At 47.1% G+C, this 17,981-nt stretch overlaps 2 long non-coding RNA genes across 2 annotated transcripts in view; both read left to right on the top strand.

Annotated features, from left to right (window-relative positions):
- LOC310902265 overlaps nt 1–1,138 on the top strand; it is a 135,140-nt gene extending 134,002 nt beyond the window's left edge. Inside the window, exon 16 of the long non-coding RNA XR_014586593.1 lies at nt 386–1,138. This is a non-coding gene — a long non-coding RNA (uncharacterized lncRNA). The remainder of the gene's footprint in view (nt 1–385) is intronic.
- Nucleotides 1,139–1,245: 107 nt separating this feature from the next.
- Nucleotides 1,246–9,643, top strand: LOC310902197. The gene is made up of 3 exons (XR_014586553.1): nt 1,246–2,532; nt 3,727–3,845; nt 6,640–9,643. It is a non-coding gene; the product is annotated as an uncharacterized lncRNA (long non-coding RNA).
- The last annotated feature ends 8,338 nt before the right edge of the window (nt 9,644–17,981 follow it).

Here is a 17,981-nt window from a genome sequence, read left to right as displayed (position 1 = left end):
AAGGTTAAGTACATTCTTGATTACTCAGGTACTTCTTTTTTTTCACAGTACTGTTGAATTAAATGCATGTGATTTGTTGCATGGCTTGAGTATCAAATGTACACACTACATTATTCTTCTACATTGAGTTGAAGCTAGGAATTTTTAGAGAGTAAATATATATGTAAATTACCTAGACTGAGAAGACTTTCTAGATTTTCATTTTGCAGAAGATGTATTTATTCCTTTGGAAATATATCAACAAGAAGACCAAAACCTCTCTGGTTTGAAAACATTCCCAACCTAAAGTTGCGTTCTTCTAGTTAAGCAGGAGTTGCAAAGTGGTGAGGAGTTTGAGTACTATTGGTAAAGAATTTGTCGTGCTGTCTCTTTGTTGCACTGTCAGTACCACCGGGACATCTGACGGAGCCCTCTTCCTCTTGAGGAACAGAGGTGTTAGACCCCCCTCAACCTCCGGGGCCGAGGCTTACCTCCCAGGGCTGCAGGAGAGGCAGAGCGAGCTGCAGGAGCCTGTGCGTGGCTGTAGTTAACTTAGGATGAAGTGTGTGAATTTTGGATTTCATTGGGTCTAGATACGCACATGCACTTTGCTTCCTCTTCCTGTAGGTAACAGAGCGATGACCTCGGGGCACTGCTTGGAGAAGGCGATGCTGAGCTTGAGAAATTTTAACAGTCCTGATATGTGCACGTGTTCAGTCCCGTTGTTTGATGAGCAATATCTCAGGCAAGGCATTTCTCCTCTAATGCTGTCTTGATATAATTTGATAATATATAATTTCATAAGGTACAACATAACATTATTTTTAGTTTAAGACTTTGGTAAGTTAATAGGGTCAGATTTTGTTCCTACGGGATTTACTCCTAAGGAGGTCAGTGTCGGTATGTTTTATGTGCTGGGGACTGTGTATGATGAGGGTACAGGAGGTGAGCTCTGTAAGCACCAGCCCGAATTGCAAAACTCCTTTCCATTAGCAGCAGCCGCTCCGCATCCCCACCCCACAGGGGAAAGCCGGGTCGCTGCGGCACAGCTCTGCCTCTGTGCTGCCAGGAGGAGATCTCATAAACCTCCTTTCCAAACATCTCGTTGGTCTTGTGGGCAAGGCAGGGCTCTGGTGCTCCGCTGGAGGCTGCCCGGCTGGTGCCCAGTCTGCCCTTTTGCCTTGGGTGAGGCCCCCTGGGCTCTGCTGCCCGCGGGCTCCTGGCGCTGACGCTGCTTCGACGGCTTCCTTGGGAATCAGCATGGCTCGGGAGCCAGTGGGCATTTACTCTGCTCGGGCTGCCGTCAGCATCGCACCTTCACGCGTGCCCCTGAGGAGGCATTTCTGTCATCCTTCAGCCCTGCCATTGGCACTCTGGGTATAAACCACCACGGCTGCGCTGCTTCAGAAAGCAAAAACTTGCCTCCCGTTTCTGCAGGTGAGGGGGTGCAGAGAGCCCGTGGCCGAGGCCTGGTTTCTGCCGGGAGCAGGCACACGGACGTGATGGATGGCGCCGCACAAAGTGCGCCAGCTGTCCTGCTCCGAGGGCTCCCGGAAAGCTGCCGTGTGTGACAGAACAGGCCACCAAAACTGTAATTAGTCCTTTTCCCGTTAAGTAAGGAAATTGCAAATTTTACGCGTTGTTTCATAAACAAAACCCACATACGAGTGAAGTGAGTTATTCCGTATGTACCATTCCTTTTGCACACTAAACAGGGGCTCGTTTATTATCATACTTCTCATGACTTGACATTGTTCTCTTGTTTATTTTTGCCTAAAAATATGTCCTTGCTCTGGTGTAGCAATTTCCAGGTTCCTTAATTTGTTTTGTTTGAAGCGTTTCTCTGGCAGTCACATACTACAGCATGATGATGGTATAGAAGTTGTTATTTAGCAACTAATTTAAATGAAAATAGACATAATTTAAATAGACTGAAATGTCTTTAATACTATTTTTAAAGACTAATGGAAACGCTATGCTGGCTTGTGCAGTGCAGTATTGAATACAAAATAAACAAAATTGTTCAGATGCATTTAGATGATTCTTTCAGCCCTTCATGGGGTTGTTTCAATGCAGAAAAACTCTGCAGTGATAAGATTTATCAAAGGAATTGTGAATCGCTTTGATACAAAAGAGATATTTATTTCACTGCAGGCTTGCTTTTCCCCGAGGAGATCTAAGTGTTTTTTCTTTTGCTGAAATATGGCTTTAAACAACTCCAGCGCTACGGCACAGGACAGAGGGTGACCGCGTGCATCCCTTACACAGCTGCAGGCTCCCGCAGCCGGAGCTCCGAGGGGCACCGCGGCCGGGCTGGGGGCATTCAGGCTGCACAGGAGCATCCCGGCATCCCCAGACACAGACATCGATAGTGGAGATGGGGCTTTTGCTTTCTTATTTATTTATTTATTTATTTATTTTATTTTTCTTTTTAATGTAAGAAACAGCTTTGTTCTTTCTGAGTCCAGAGTTTGAGAAGTATCCAAGGCTTCCACAAGCACAAAGAGGAGAGCTGTGGTTTGTCCTCACCCTTTCTTCCCTGGCGCCTATCTGGTAAGTTGGGGAAAGTTTAAGAAGGGCTTGGAAAAAGAATAGAAAAAGAAAATCACAAAGCCCAGAGTTTTCATTTCCTAGTTCCTGGTGAAACAAATGCTGGTGAAAGTGAGTTCAGGAGCTGCATGCCTGAAAATCATGCTTTAAACAGCCGTGAGCGCCTGTGCTCGCTCCGAGCAGAGGTTCCAGTGCCGGTCCCCTCCCATGTGTACCGAATCAGGTCCACGGGTAAATTCAGGAGTATGGCAAACGGTCCGGCGTGGGCAGCTGAAATCCGCCCAAACCGGCTGTTTGCTCCCGCCGGGCCTGGGCCCGAGTTTGTCTCTGCCACGGGGAACAAAGTTGGCCTTGGTGTACACGTAGGTATTAAATAATGGCTGCTGTAGGAGTTAATTTGTGTGACCTGTGCTACTTAATCTTATCGAATAGCTGCTCCAGGAGCCCAGTCCCTGGTGCATCGCCCGTGCCCGGCACCTGGGGCTGACAAGCACGACAGCGTGGGAAAGGCAAACTGCATTAAGGAGGCAGCATCAAGCTGTTAAAAGGAAGGTGTTGTTTTTTTTTTTTTTTAAAAAACAAACACACACACACACATATAAAAGTAGCATAAACTGGAGGCATTGAGAGTTTAAATTTCCTTCTGCTTGTTGTTAATGTATTTTTGCACTTCTTCCTGTATAAGAAGATTGAAATTCCTACCAGAGTAGTATTGGCATAATATAGTAGAATCAGACTATTGCAACAAATCATTGTCATAGAAGATTTAAAAGCAGAAAATGAATGCGGTTTGAAGTAATGTAATTACACTTCACAGTGCAGTATGTGTGGAATTCAAAAAATATTCTGCTTATTTACGTTTTCCTCATATGAATGTGTTTTTGAGGTAAAAAGTAGGAGAATATAAAAAAAAAAGTCCTTAGTGTTCCTAAATTCAGCTGCTTCTCTTTTCATTCCTGGGTAACTCTGAATGTTGCTTAATTAAGCATAGAAAGAAGAGGTGTGGAAAGTGGAAGATGCAGCAACTTCTTACAGGTTGCAAGAACTGGACCTTTCTTCCCCAGGTAGCTCCACTTTTATGTAGCCAGGGACATTTGAAAGACAGCTAGCATGCTTAGATTTGTTGGTTAGAGGAAATTTTTTATTTCATCGTTAGGAATATGGTACAGTGTAAATTAATAAATGTCGGTTTCCTAGGTTGGATGTCTCAGCTTCCCAGCATCACCCAACGCCTTGTGCTCCTTGTCTGGTGCTCTGACATCACTCATAAAGGTTATAAAAGCCTCTCGCCTGGCACTCGGGGAACCCAAACCGAGGTGAGTCCTGCTGAGGAATTACAAAATGACTTTTTAAGGTGGGATTTTAAGTATCGTTCCTATTTCATCTTTACTTTGTCGATCGGACAGGCGTGCCTTGCAGCTGCTCAAGCAGCACCAGGTACATATGAACCAGGGTGTTATTTCACGGTAACACTTTGAACTGAATAATGTCCGTTTTAAGGCCAAACCGAGCTGTTCGATGTGAGATGAGATCTCCTGGGGGGTGCAGAGCCCATGGGCCGGGGGCTGCGGTAGCTCCCTGCTACCTGACTGCCCCCGCTGAAGAAGAGGCATGGCAGGGGGACAGTAGGAGGCAGTAGATAACATCCCAATCTTCATTTTCTGTGTTTCTCCCACTCTGCTTTCTTGATTTTTCAATTTCTTGTCATTTAGACCTCTCTAGATGGTTGCTACTGAATCAATGTAATGATAATTTTAGTTTACTCGCATGTAAAATTTATAAAAACATTGATATCTGTCTTCACAATATGGCCAACATACATTTATTAGGACAAGGCATCCAATTTCTAAAAGCGATGGTTTAAATTGACTTCAGAATTTCAGAGCTGGGCGTGAATTATTTGCAATAATTTTCAGTACTTCAGGTTTAGCATCTATAGCCCTGTTTACAATTTAAATGACTGTAAGGAGAATCCAGTAATAGACACTAAAGTGTCTCGCCTAATTTTTAAAGCTCTGTATACATATTCATAAGGCAGGGTGACGGAGATGGAGAACGACAGTGAGGAGGAGGAAAATTTCTTTTATTTGCTGTCTCTGCGATGTTTCCTCTTATGGTTTCAGACCCATTTCTTTCCCCATCTCTCCTTGCTCTTTGTCCATACACAGAGATGGGAAAAGCCTTTCCACAGTTTTGTTATATCAGAGCCAACTGTAGGGTATCAGCATTCACAACATATCCACCTAATATTTTTATTTTTATTCTAAGACATGAATTACTTATCTCTTTTTTTTTTTTTCTTTTTTTCTGGGTGATAGGTTTTAGTTTGTTTTGGGTACCTCAGAAACGGGAACGAATTTTGTTCCTGCTCCTCTGTGCCTAACAACGTGTGGGAGTGGGTGTATTTGTCTTCATTTTAGAAGTGTGCTTTTTTTCATAACCGCTGAGTTTTACCAGGAAGAGAGCCAGACTCCACAACCAACATTAACAGAGATTTCATTAGTTGTTTTTATTCACTAAAAAACCCAAAATACATCTTTTGACCCGGTGGTTTCTCTCTGGGGAGCCTGGCAGCCCCCAGCTGTGGTGCCGACACCGAGGTGTGGCTGCTGGGGGACGGCCGGGCAGCTGCGGGGCTTCACGGCTCGGGTGGGGAGCAGCTTCACAGGTATTTCCGAATGAACATTAATTCCTTTTGCATGTTGTAAGCTTTGCTCTGTTTGTCAGCTTCAATTTAAAGGAAATACTGCGTGATCCTATTGGCTAGACTTTGGGTTGCGGTGAAGGTGAACTTTCCTAACAGCCCTCCCAGTTCCGAACCTCCATCTTGCAGAAACGACCAGAATTGTATTTCGAGTACTTCCTAGCTCGGACTAGACAAAAACACTTCTAAAAACTTTTAATTTTTTTTTTTTCCAATTTCATTTCTATTTCTTCTTCTATTTGGAGTAAATTCAGAGGTGCGAGAAGAGGAGGAACTGCTAAGGTTTAGGTGTCGGATAAGAAACTTGAAGGAGGCTTGCAGGAGCAGCGCCCGCAGCCTCAGGGCTGCTATGTAGGCCAGCTTCCTTTCTGCCTTTCTCAAGCGATTGTGAATGCCAGAATGGGGTGAGAATGGTTTGAAGGATAAAAATAGAAACATTTCACAGCTTCCCGCTGCACTTCAAGCTTCCTTACATTCCTTGGGTATCCCAGCGCGGCTCTCTGATTTCTGCACTTATCCTGGGCTGCCGACTGAAAGTCCCATCGCTGTGCTGTGCGTATGCTGTTTTTAAAAGCAGCAGTATGTTTAAATAAGCGAGAAACTCAGCCCTTCGGCACTGCTGAGCCTTCGCTGAAGTCGCTGGGCAGGGCTGGGCCCTGCTGTAACCACTCGCAGCAGCGCACAGCCTGCGGTGCCGCAAGCGCAGCTCCACGTGCAAGGGATGCTCCGAGAGCTCACGCCTCTCCTTGGCGTTCCTTGCTCCCTTTCTCTTCTTCTTCTTTTTTTTTTTTTTTTTTTTTTTCAACAAATAGGGGAGCCAATGCTAAACCAACACAACCTGTGGAGCACGGGCACGTGCCTCAACTTAGAAATATTTTAAAAATCACATTCCCCTCCTCTCCTCCACCAAGTGAAATTATCTCAAAACTGTTTTTATAGTATCACAGACGCTTCTTGTAAGCTTCCTAATGGACGGGAGAGTCCCTGGCACATACAGCAATCATGTTGTTCTGTGGTTGAGAGTTTAGTCAAAAATATTTTTTGAATTTTTTATTGACAGTTCTCAAAGCTTTTTTAAAAGCATGATTTATTCAGAGATGCTTAAATAGATCTGTAAGTTGGGTTGTTACATTTTCTCTTAGACTTTCTGTGCTGTTCTCTGAATTGCTTGTTGTAAATTTTAGCAAATTTTGCTTCCATCCAGAACAGTGTGTTGTATTAAATGAAGCTCAGGTAAATCATGTTTTTCCCTTCAGTCCTGTCATCCAGCTAGCTGGATTGACCGCTTGCTCAATCCTTTCATGTCTGAGAGAAAGGAAGGAAAAAATGATTAACAGGAAAGAAGGTATATAATCTGTAAGAACAGATAATTTCTATAATAACTTTTGGTTACCTTTGTGTCACAGCAACAGCTGAGTCGTGAAGGCTTGGGGATGGCTCCTTGTGCTGCACCACCAAAGGAGGACACTGGTCAGGAGGAAGACGTCTCCTTGGCAAGATCCCTCCTGCTCGGCACCCATGGGCAGGAAGCTCTGGGGGTGCTGCTTCGTTATCTGCTTGCTTGCCTTACTGGCTGCCAGGGGTCTGGTTCTCCACAGCTGTGGTTTCGTGCATGGCTATCTTTCTCTAATTTACCTTTTAAATAATTAGGTTATTGGTATTGTTTCATGATTTCACAGTTTAGTGAAATTCGTAGCACAATGTGGAAATCCCTGGCTTTCAAACAGCTTGACTCCTGCTAGTGACTGGCAATCACACCTCTGTTTTATTTTGGAAAAAAAGTTTGCACTACCCAAATGTTAGCACCCTTTGGAGATCAGTGAGAAGCCTGAGGACGAGACAGCACGGGTTTAACTGAGGTGTGCCAAGCTCTCCTCCATGCCGGTGGGTGGCCCTGGAGGGCAGCAGCACTTGCACCACGCCTGCTCTTCGCGTAACTCCCAGGGGAAGAAGAGATCCGATCCTCTCCATCATCACGCCGAACACGGAAGTACACCCTGTGAGATGGCTTATGAAGGTAGATGGGGAGGCTAAAAATTCCCCCCACGTCTTGATTAATAGCTGAACACAGTTCTTAGGAATTGCCTACCTTGCAGAATGGATGAGATTTGCCATTTGGGACCTATCCAACCAATTATGCCCTGTTCAGACAATCACTCAGCATGCACTGCTGGAGCTACTCCATCTAAAAAAGCTGCTGGTCTCCATCACTTTTCTGACAGGTCGCTTAGTGACCACGCCACTCGTGTACTTTTTGGTTCAAAATAGCTCCATCTTTCTACACCTGATCTTTTCAAAGACTTTCCAAAGCTTATCCATCAAGATTTGTCTCCCTCTTGGGGCTTTAAATACATCTTCAGCTTTCATATTGTCCTCAACATTGTGCGGAAAGAGCATCCTGGGTGGCAATAACGTCAGCCTTGGGAGCTAGCTGAGCAAGCCCTAATGGTGCCACTGTGGTAGGCAGATAACACTTTTCTGAACATGTGTGTGTGTATATATATTGTTCATCCAGTACGTATATATTTTGGACGGACCTACGAAGTGCCTGATACCACCTCTATTTTTTCCAGGTCTCCATCCATTGCAATGAAACAATACTTTAATTCCTCAGCTCCTTCAGCAGCCCCGTCCCCCTCTTTTGAGGTGCAGCACTTTCAAGCTTCCTTGGGACTGTTCATTTATTTGCAGAAAGATCAAAAGGTCAAGCAATTTCAGCTCAGTGAAGCTTCAAGTGAAGCTTGAATCATGCATAAAATTTTGCTATTTTCAAGCTAACAAACTTCTCCTATGAGGATATTTTGCTCACTTGAGCAGAAAACAGGCTGCATTAGCAGCTTTTCTGAGCAGTGCTCTGATAACAGATCAACGTATGGGCCTCCAGACCTTCCCTGGACGTAACGCCAGCTTCATGGTCTTGTGCTGCCCTGAAAGGCCGCCCACAGATGTGCTCCCTATTTATTCAGCAATTGCTTGGATCACAGACAGGGAAATGAGCGTGCACACAATAGCTGAGAGAGGTGTGCAATAACTGGTTTTCTCTGAGAAGCACTATGCACATAAACAAGATTTTGAATATCTGCTGAAGGTCCCCAAACCTTCAGAAGGCAGCAAGGCAGACAGGGTCCCTCACGGCTCTACAAGGATGCGTGGAATATGACTCCCTCCTCCCCATCCCGGTGGCTGCGCACACCTTGACGGGACCTTTGCAGGCTGAATGCACCCTGAATGTTCCTATTTACCGCCCTTAGGGAAAGGTAATTCCCAAGGGGAAAGAATAAATAAATATATATAAAGATTTAAAAAAGCTTTCTTGCCGATGTGGACTTTTAACATGTGAATATAAATTCTGGATTCTAAGCAGCTCAGCCAGTGAAAAATTAGTGGCACCCATAATAATCAGCTTGTGCAAAAGTCTGCAACCTTCCTTTGGCAGGAGTGCAGTGTTATGGAATTCGTCTTTAGATAACAAATTTTGGGTGGGCTTTTTTGACCTCTATGGCTATGAGCTGGGAAACTTTGTTAGATGAGCAGAGGGACATCCCGGCTTGGCATGGGCTCTGATGGAGACTTGTTCAACTCCAGGCCAGACTCTGCTCATAGCAAAGGAATACAACAGTTTGAAAAAGCAATAGTTTTTCTGTGATGCTGTGGTTTTGTAGCATGGAGACTGACAGCAGAGAGTGCCGACGAATTACAGGTGGGACTGCCATACCTGAGACAGCCGTGTGAGCAGCACCCACACATCTGCCTTTTGCAGAACACCCTCCTGACAACAGTTTGAAAACCAAACCTCTAATAAAGTGTTAAGCCATTTTCCCTGTGACCTCTGGCTCTTTGCTCGAGGACTTAGTGCTGTGGTGTGGACAGCTCCAGGCAGCACTGTCATACTGCAGTGATACAGGAGAAAACACAGAACACACAAGAGAGGCATGATGAAGCAGGATTAATCTAATAGAGTATACAAAGATTAATCACAAATATTGGTTTGCAGCTCTTAAGTGTATGTCCTGAACGTTGAAACCAGAATTTTTCGGCAAGTGTGGGTTCATGACAACAAAGCCCTTGCAAAGTGGAAAACAAGCAAGTCTCCCCGCCTGTCACAGCTCCATATCACTTGTCACCCGTTCCTGGGGAGTGAGAGGAAATGAAAGCAGAAATGTGTGGTGTTAAACACTGATGAGCCTTAAAAAAAAAAAAAAAAAAAAAAGTTGCCAGCTGAATAAAGTAGGCTTCACAATAATGTTTTGCAGGAAGTTGTTAGTTATGCTTTCCATGGGTTATTTCTGATCAGACCTTTGGTCTAACGGGGGATGAAGCCTACAGGCTCTCTGCCATTAGCTTTAATGAAGACAGATTTCCACGTAGATGTATGCGTTGTGCTAAGCTGCACGTTGTTGCCCAGACGTGGTGGAGATGAGGAGATGCTGCTGCTGGTCCCCCCACCATGCACGTGGAGCACCTGGGCTGCCTGGTGGGATGCTGGCCGGGGCCAGCCTCCTGCTTCTGCACCCAGGCTGTCAAAGAAAGCAGCTGAGCTCTGCCAAGGGCTGACCAGGGGTGGGTTGTTGGCTTTGCTCTGAGGGGTTTAGAGCTCCCTGAACCACAGGTTTTCCTCTGCGCACTGCTAGGGAGGGTGAGATCAGCCTGGGCCTGGTCTGCAGAGACAGGGGAAAGAGGGATGCTCCAGCGGCCTGAGGCTTTTCCTGTGGGACATTTGTAATGGGGGCAAACTGACAGGTGGGGCACCCAAAACGTGACTGAAATAGCAGACGCTGTGGGATATACCATGGCTGCTGACCAACTGAACGATGGCACAGCTGAAAGGAGCCGTGGTGCCCTACAACACCTGCGTGAGGTGCCAGGGGAGAGGGCAGGGAAGCTCGGCCTGGCCCAGCAGATGGGGTGTCGGGTTGGTGGCGCTCCTCGTGCTCCTGGGGAGCTGAGTGCAGGAAGCGGTGAGGCCCAGGCCCGCTGCGAGCCCCCCGCACCGCTTTGCTGCAGCCATGGCCCTGCGGTGTCACCCGGGCCGCGGGCTGCCAGCAGCCTGCTGGACGCCGACCTGCCCCTGTCCGCAGGGCCCGGGCCTCCGAGCACCTGGGAACCGCAGCCACCAGGCGGGGAGGAGCCCAGCACCCAGAGGAGAGGGGAGGGAGTCAGAGCTGCAGGAAGGCGCCGTGCCTGCCGGGACTGACAAAAAGACACCCATTTTATCTTCTGATGCGGAGTTCAGCTCTATTAAGTTTTCTCCATCTCTTTAGCGCTGTTTAAGTATGGCATCGCAACACAACTACATGCTGGAGTAAGATAACACACACAATTTTCTTAGTGAATAGCAGCATTATCTCTTTTGATTAAACCCCAATAGATAGCACACTGTATGTAGGTATGTGTTTAGGCAAGGCCTATGAATTTTAAGTCCTATCACCTCCAGAATCACATATCCAATTATTGCAAAACAGCAAGTCCTTGGAAACTGGCATCTAGCCAACACTAATGAAAAATGTGTAGCGTGGGTAGGAAATGCTGAAAAATTGGAGGTGCTATGCTTGTAGCATCGCTCCTCGAACTGGAGGAGCTACACACATCGGCCCTCTCAGGCGTGCGTTTGCACTTTGCCTCGGTCAGATGGCACCTACGGACGGGTGCTGCTCCCAAGTGAAGCCTGCCCTGCCTGCAGTGCGCTGCATGCCCTAGTCCAAAGGCAGAGGCTGTTCGAGCCGTCGGTGTGCAGTCTGTGTTTGCTCAGTGCAGAGGGCGGCCGGATAGAGCTGTGCTTTGGGGCAGGAACACGTGCCGAGTGAGAGCTGCCCCATGTCTGTTACTGCTCGCCTGAGCTCCTGTTTTTCACAGATGCCTGCCGGTCTCTTCTGCCTGCAGCTTTTTTTTGCCATGTTTGGTTTTTCTGCTGGGTTAAGCAGAACGCGATGGGATTTTGCAGTCTGGCCATTTTTTAACCTTTCAACAAAAAATGGGGTTACTTATCGAGAGGACTTTTTCCAATTACCCTCATACCTAGTTCCTAATCAAGTCAGACAAACAACAAATGCAAAACTACACAAAAAGCGTTTTTGTATTTCACGTCGTAGTGCCTTTAAGGATACGTCAGTGATGTCCACACACCTGAAGTGAGACGAGCTTGTTTTTCGTTAGCACCACTGGGCCACTGTGCTGCTGACACGCTGAGGAAGGGGCTGTGCACCTGCAGGGTCTGAGCCCCGTGGTGTGGGCTGGGCTGGCTCAGGTGTGAGACGTGCCCCTACCGACCCCTGTGGGGTCCTCTGCTCGGTCAGCTGCAGTTGTACCTGCGTGGCTAAAAAGCAACGTTCGGACAGGATCTGACAGTCCCTGCATATGCAGCCATGGAAATTTAATTGCATGTTACAGATTATTTGTATCTGACAAAAGCGTTGACAAGAACCCGTTGTTGAAGACTGATATTGGATATAAACAGAGCATTGCTAGTGAGAAAACACACTGAAGTGTTCAGAGCTGGTTTGTTTGGAAAAATACTGCACAACTGAAAGCAGATCGGTAGCTCATAACATGAAAGCTCTGAAAAAAGAGAAATTGACAATTTTTGTAGACGCCTTTAGCTGCGTAATAGATTTAAATAGAGGTCGTGGTTTTGGTTTTGCCTAAACTTAGAGTTTAAGGTGCTCAAGTCCCTATATGTGACTGTTCTTGTTCTGTTGATGGTGGCTCCATTCGGTGCCCTCTATGCTGACCTGCCTTTGCTCAGTGGCAAATTCAGTGCTATGGTGGGGCTTTTGTGAGGCCAAATCCACAAGAAGAGCCTCTTATGGCTAACAAACTTCCATTTCTAACGTGTAAGATTTAAAAATGCAGCAACCCTGCTGGTTTTCCAATTTTTGTCCTGAATTCTGAAATTAATTCAAAATGAGTTTATTCAAAAATGAATTATGATCAATCTATTTTAATAGGAAAAATGAGACAGGCAGGTTGTTTCATACAAAGAAAACTTTTCAAAATACATTAGCTGCATACAAATGAATATTTGGGGGAATCTTTTACAACTTAATTCTGTCCGTATATTCTATTTTTAACCATTAATCAAAGCTCCGGGAAATATAGTGAATCTTTGTATCCCTAAAGCTTTTAAATTATTCACTGTGCTTACTGTTCTCTTCCCGACAGGAGATTGTCCTTTATAATTGGAAATTTTCAGGTTTTTTTTTCTTTTCTTTGTGTGTGTCTGGAATGTGTGCAGGTCAAAGTGCCCAGGCAGGAGGGAGGCGGGGGGCGTGCGGAGCCTTCCCACCAAGCATACCAACCGCGGCAGCCGCGCCGGTGCTGCCCAGAGCCCAGCTCTCTGTAGGACTTCTTGTCTCCACTCGTGAGTTGCCATCCTGCAGGTGCTGCCTGTAGTTGTTACTAACGTACATGGTTTATGCAACCAGGCGTATTCACCTCGTGCTTTGTGTGCTTCAGGAGCAGCCCTGTAGGCGACCCAGGCCGGGCTGTGTGGGGCCCTGAGTGCGTTCCTGCCTGTTTGCTCCTGCTTCAGTCTCTGCGTCAGCTCCAAACGTGAACAGCAGTAATCGCAGAACCACACTTTTGCTACCTCCTCTCTAGGTTATTAATGAAAAAAAATGGTTTAAATCACTCTAAACATTGTCGGTTTTCAGTCTTTGGATCGCTTTTCAGTCTTTGGATTCCGTCTGGAACAAACCACAGCCAGGTTTTACCCCTGATGTTTAATTACACTTCAGATTTCTTCCCTCTTATTTCTAGTCTATAAAAGTTACCTTTTAATTCTCTGAAGTTATGCTCATGCTTTAAATAAGGAATTCTTCCCTGATGTCTGTCAAATTGGTGAGACCCTCAGGGCTGATGCCTGTGCAAGAAGAGGGGGGAGCCTTCGGCCCAGGGCTTGCAGCAGCCCCGTCCCCGCCAGCCTCCTGGGGTGCCCGCAACCCGTGAGTGAGCGCGCCTCAGCAAGGAGCAGCGTTGCAGGAATATTTCCACTGGCTCCTTCCCAAAGCTTTAATTTTTTTCATACCAGGCCCACAAATTTCACATAGTTATCCACTTGCTCTGAACCTCTTGAGCTGAAAATTTCATGAGAAGAGTCTGCCTCACGATTTTCTGCTATTTCATGCTTTCTCTCTTGATGGTAAATTGCTATGAGAACTGCCTCTTTTGTTGATTTCAGGAACTTGCCTTTTTTTTTTTGCTGCTCTGAATTGCATTTGAAAGCATCTCCCTGCACAAGGCAAATATTGGGCACTGTGGAGAGCCACGAACTAAGCTGCTTTTGAATCTTAAACGATTTGTTTTGAGCTGCTGATGCCAGGCCACGAACTGCTGTGTTTCTACACAGGCGCTGCCTCCGCAGGCGTTTGCATGTGCGTTTGCCTCCAGCCCCCGGTCTGGCAGCTGGGGCTCAGGGCCAGCTCCGTCCCATCCACCCTTCGCTGCACGTTTCACTGCTGCGTGGCGTGCATTCCTCCTCTGGTGTAAGACAGAAGAGGGTCACTGTATGAATATGTTCATTTTAGGCAAAAAAGTAGAACACATCTACACAGCCAGGTGGATAAACCAGCAGGCGTGTCAGTCCGTGCAGGGAGCACAGTGACTGTACTTATTACCAACACACCCAGCACGCTGCAGGCTGGCCATCTCCTAATAAACACAACAATTACACTGACAAGTGCTTGCTTTTCATCTCCTCGCCCAGTAATGCCAGGCTTTGCCATCTCTAGTGGCAGCGCAGACCTGCCTGGTCCAAGTGGCCGTGATGCACTGCTTGCTGGAGGATGGTGCTGGTTTAACGACGTTCCCATAGCGTCATTTATTTGCACCTGAAAGGCCGCTCCTGTCTGGTTGATTATCCAAAGCCTGCAGAATGTTGGCCGAGTTTGATATGTGACAAGCAGTATTTAAATGAATTATGATCTTATGATTTATTTAGGCCACGGTGCAGTTTAATCATTAATGGTGCTACGCCGATTTATAGAGGAGCTCTGAAGGACTCATTCACTTTGTTTTAGATGTTTGAGATTCCTAATGGCCCCCGAGGCCCTGCATTTATAATGCGTTATTCCTTCTGGTGTACTCATAACAGCAGCGAACGGTGAAGGGAGGGCGGGAAAATAGAACAGAGAAGCTGGTACCCTGATTGTTAGCGCAGGCAGGTCCCGCTGGTACTGCACCCCTGCAGCCGATGCCGCTGCGATGGCTCCCTGCTGCGGGGTGGGTGCTGAGGCAGTGCTGGGGGCCGCAGGGGTCGGGGTGCGTGGTGCTGGCCTGACCTGCACGGGGCCCTGGCCTCGCCGGAGGGGAGAGGTCAGCCCCGCTTGTTGCGCCAGTGACTTCCACCCGAGATGACACTGAAGTCTTTGCTCGTCCTGATTCCTGCCCCCTCTCTGGTTTGAATGAAATTTTATCCCTGCAAAGGTTTTGTTTGAATAGATACGGTTATGCATTCCGTTTTGAAGCAAGAGATAAGTGTCTTTTTGGAAAGAATTTCAGCAAATTCACCCTAGAAGGAGGATCGAGACAGAGGTATTATTACTGGCAATGGGTTAATGAACATGACATATTAAGATGGCATTCAGTGTGCCACGAAGCAAAACCACGTTACAAGTGTTCTTAAACTCTAATACCTTAAATGACTACATCTCGACTACCAGCTTTGTGGCTCAGGAATAATGAAATCCCTTGAAGAACGCACTGCAGAACTTTCCCCGAACAGGGCATTTTTTCAGAGAACTGTTGCTCAGCACAGGCACGGTAATAATTCAAAAACCAGAACAATTTGAAAGCCCTTAAATGTTCGATGTTTTGTTACCAGCCCGTTACCAGCGACTGCCCTCAAGGAGTGAGCCAAAGCCCCTGCCTCCTTCCCACTTCCCCCATGCTGCCGACATCGCCTGTTTTCATGTCCTTCTTCATCCCTGGCACACCGCAGTTTACGGTGATTTTGTTGTAAGTTAACTCTGAGATAAGCGGCCTTCAGCGTAAGGCTGGTAAAGAGCTGCCGAAGGGATTTCCATCCGTCCATCCAGCAGCGATCTGTTCGGCCGCAGGAGCTGTCGGAGCGAGGGCAGGCGGCCGGGCGTTAAGCTGCGGGTGCTTTTGCTGCCGTGTAGCTGTTGGCACCTCTTCAGAGGTGGTGGGGAAAGGTTTTTGCTGGGCAGCCGTGATTCTGCGGCAGGTCAGAGCTCAGGGCTCGGGAGCTGAAAGGCAGGTCGGCGAGAGGCAGCTCTCCTTTCTCCTTCACCTCTCGCTCGTCTGCAGCACAGACAAGAGAGGCTGATGAATACAAACTAACGGCGGCAATGCCTTTAACCGGTGCTCTCTGCTACATGCGACCCATGAGCAAGCAGGGAAGAAAAACCCATGCTCGCATTAGTATGGGCCTCGGTGTGTGGTGCAGCAGCGTTTGCCTCCGTCGGTGTCAGCTGGCACAGCTCCGGCTCTGCATGCAGCAGGGGAACCACAGGCTCGGTAAGTGCACACGTTATGAAGAGGCTGCGCACCGTAGGAATGCTCCGACTCAGAAAATGAAACTTCTGTTCCAGCACTTCTAATTCAGTGTTAGAAAACCACAATATTGAAACAACATTTTTTTTTTTTTTTAAATAAAGTGATTTCTACAACTTGAGCTACACAATACATGCTAAGAACAGGTATATGGATGATTTGGTTGGGCTTACAGTTTATTTTTGGTTACTGCTGCTAGTACAGCATTGAAGTTTTCAATGTCATTCAGTATTCCTTAAATACAATTAATCAATACCTTAATAACAAATGCACGGTGGTGCATGCTGAGGTAATTATCTGTTTAGATTCTCCAGCTGTCTGGTACAGATGTCACTAATGGAGTCTGGGTGAAAGGCGTCCTTCAGTGCCGGCCTGGGGTGGGACTGCTGCGGAGCCACATAAAGCTGCTCCGGGAGCGCTTCCCCTGGCTGCTGGAAGCTGGACCGGTGGATACCGTGCATCATCCTATCTCTAAACTGAAAGACGGGGTTGTTTCTCTCCCATTTTCTCACCCCTCTCTCCCAGCTCCTGTTGCACAGCATTTTTTTTCCCCTTCCTTAACTCTGCTCTCCCAGAGGCCCACCCAGCATCGCTCCCTGGCTTGGCTCTGGCCAGCGGCAGGTCCCTTTTAGAGCTGGCTGGGGCTGGCTCTGCTCTGCCATGGGGCAGCTGCTGGGCTCTGCTCACAGAGGCCCCCCCTGCGGCCCCCCACTACAAAATCGCTCGCCCCACGCACCGATCTGCACCACCCCGGGCAGCTTTCCTGCGGGAAGCTCCAGCTCCAGGCTCTATCAGGTATTCAAAACCCGTTCTGGGCTGTCTTGAGGAATTTTTGTGCTTATTTTAAGACCAACACTTAAAGCTGGTCTAATAGCAATATATCTGGATTTCCATTACAATATTAAAACCTTACTACAGCAACTCCGAAAATGAAATTTTTGGCACCAATATTAGATAAACTGCATTCGCTACCACTACAGTCAACTCACAATCATGCCAAGGGAAATCTATCACTATAGTCTCACTACCTCTTAAAATACATAATGCTTGTGGTAATAAAGAATGGTTCTTATAGAAAGCGTGTGTTACGATTTTAATAGTGCATGTAAGTTGAAAAATACTAAAAGTTAATTCAGAGGTTGTGGACCGCAGAACAGACATACTGTCATACAGAGTGGATTTGCAGCTGCTTGAAAAAACTACAGGTAGCACAGTTTTTAAGAGAAGGCTGACGCTACCAAATAGTGCTTTGTGTGAGTTGCCTCATGGGAGTGAAGCTGACTAACGTGGGTTCTACAAAGTGAACAAGGAAAATGTGAATATTTTCTGAGTGCCTGCCATGGTCTCCTTACATCAAAATGCTTAGAGTTCATCAGTCTTTTTGCGAATGAAAATTATAATGGTTGTAACATATATCCACAAAATACATATGCATCTGTCCACAGACCATCCAAGCCACTACCGTTAAAACCCAAGTGAAAGTAAATTAAAATTACCTTTATAATGTAAATAAAAATAAAGCTTGTCTTAAGTGGCAACCTCTGCTTGTTTTCAATTGATCTTACAATTACTGAGATGGGTGATTTTATTGCAGAAGGGTTGGTGTGCAAGCCCATGAAATAAGCAGTCCAGACAGCGAATGACTTGGCTTGCTTTCTTCTCTTGGCTTGTTTTCTTCTCTTTGTTGGGCTGCCCACCCTGCTGCCCACCCTGGGGCCTCCCTTCCTGCGGGTCCCAGCGTGACAGGGACCCCACGCACTCCTTCGTGCCGTGCTGGGCTCCGTGGTCCCTGCCCCAAACCAGCAATATACGCCTTGCTTAGTTACTGATGCATTGCTGATGCTGTGGTAGAGCAAGGCGCAAGGCCAGGCTACTGCCCGCACACGGAGGACAAGCACCTCTCTGCTGCCGATGGGGGACCTGAGCTCCCCAGGGGATGGTTTAATCCCCTAAGGAGCACGCCGCGCTCGGTCTGTGTGTAGCAGCAGTCCCCGTCCCGTCCCGCTGCGGCGGCGTCCTGCCCTGCACCCGCAGCCCCGTTCGGCTCAGCCCCCGACGTGCTGCAGGCTCCGATGGAGGGGGCTCTGCAGAACTGCACATTGCAGGGTTTGAGGATCCCACCCGTACAGTTTGCAAGGCCAGGGAATGCATTTAAAAGATGAAATAGTTAATATTAACACCCACCCCGTACACAGGGATAGCGGATAATGTATCGCACAAGCAGGAGACGCTGTCTTCA

This window comes from Anser anser (genome assembly GCF_964211835.1).
Source record: "Anser anser genome assembly, chromosome: 7".
Lineage (NCBI taxonomy): Eukaryota > Metazoa > Chordata > Aves > Anseriformes > Anatidae > Anser > Anser anser.
Note: the sequence above shows the minus strand (reverse complement) of the source record. Positions and strands in the feature narration are given on the sequence as shown.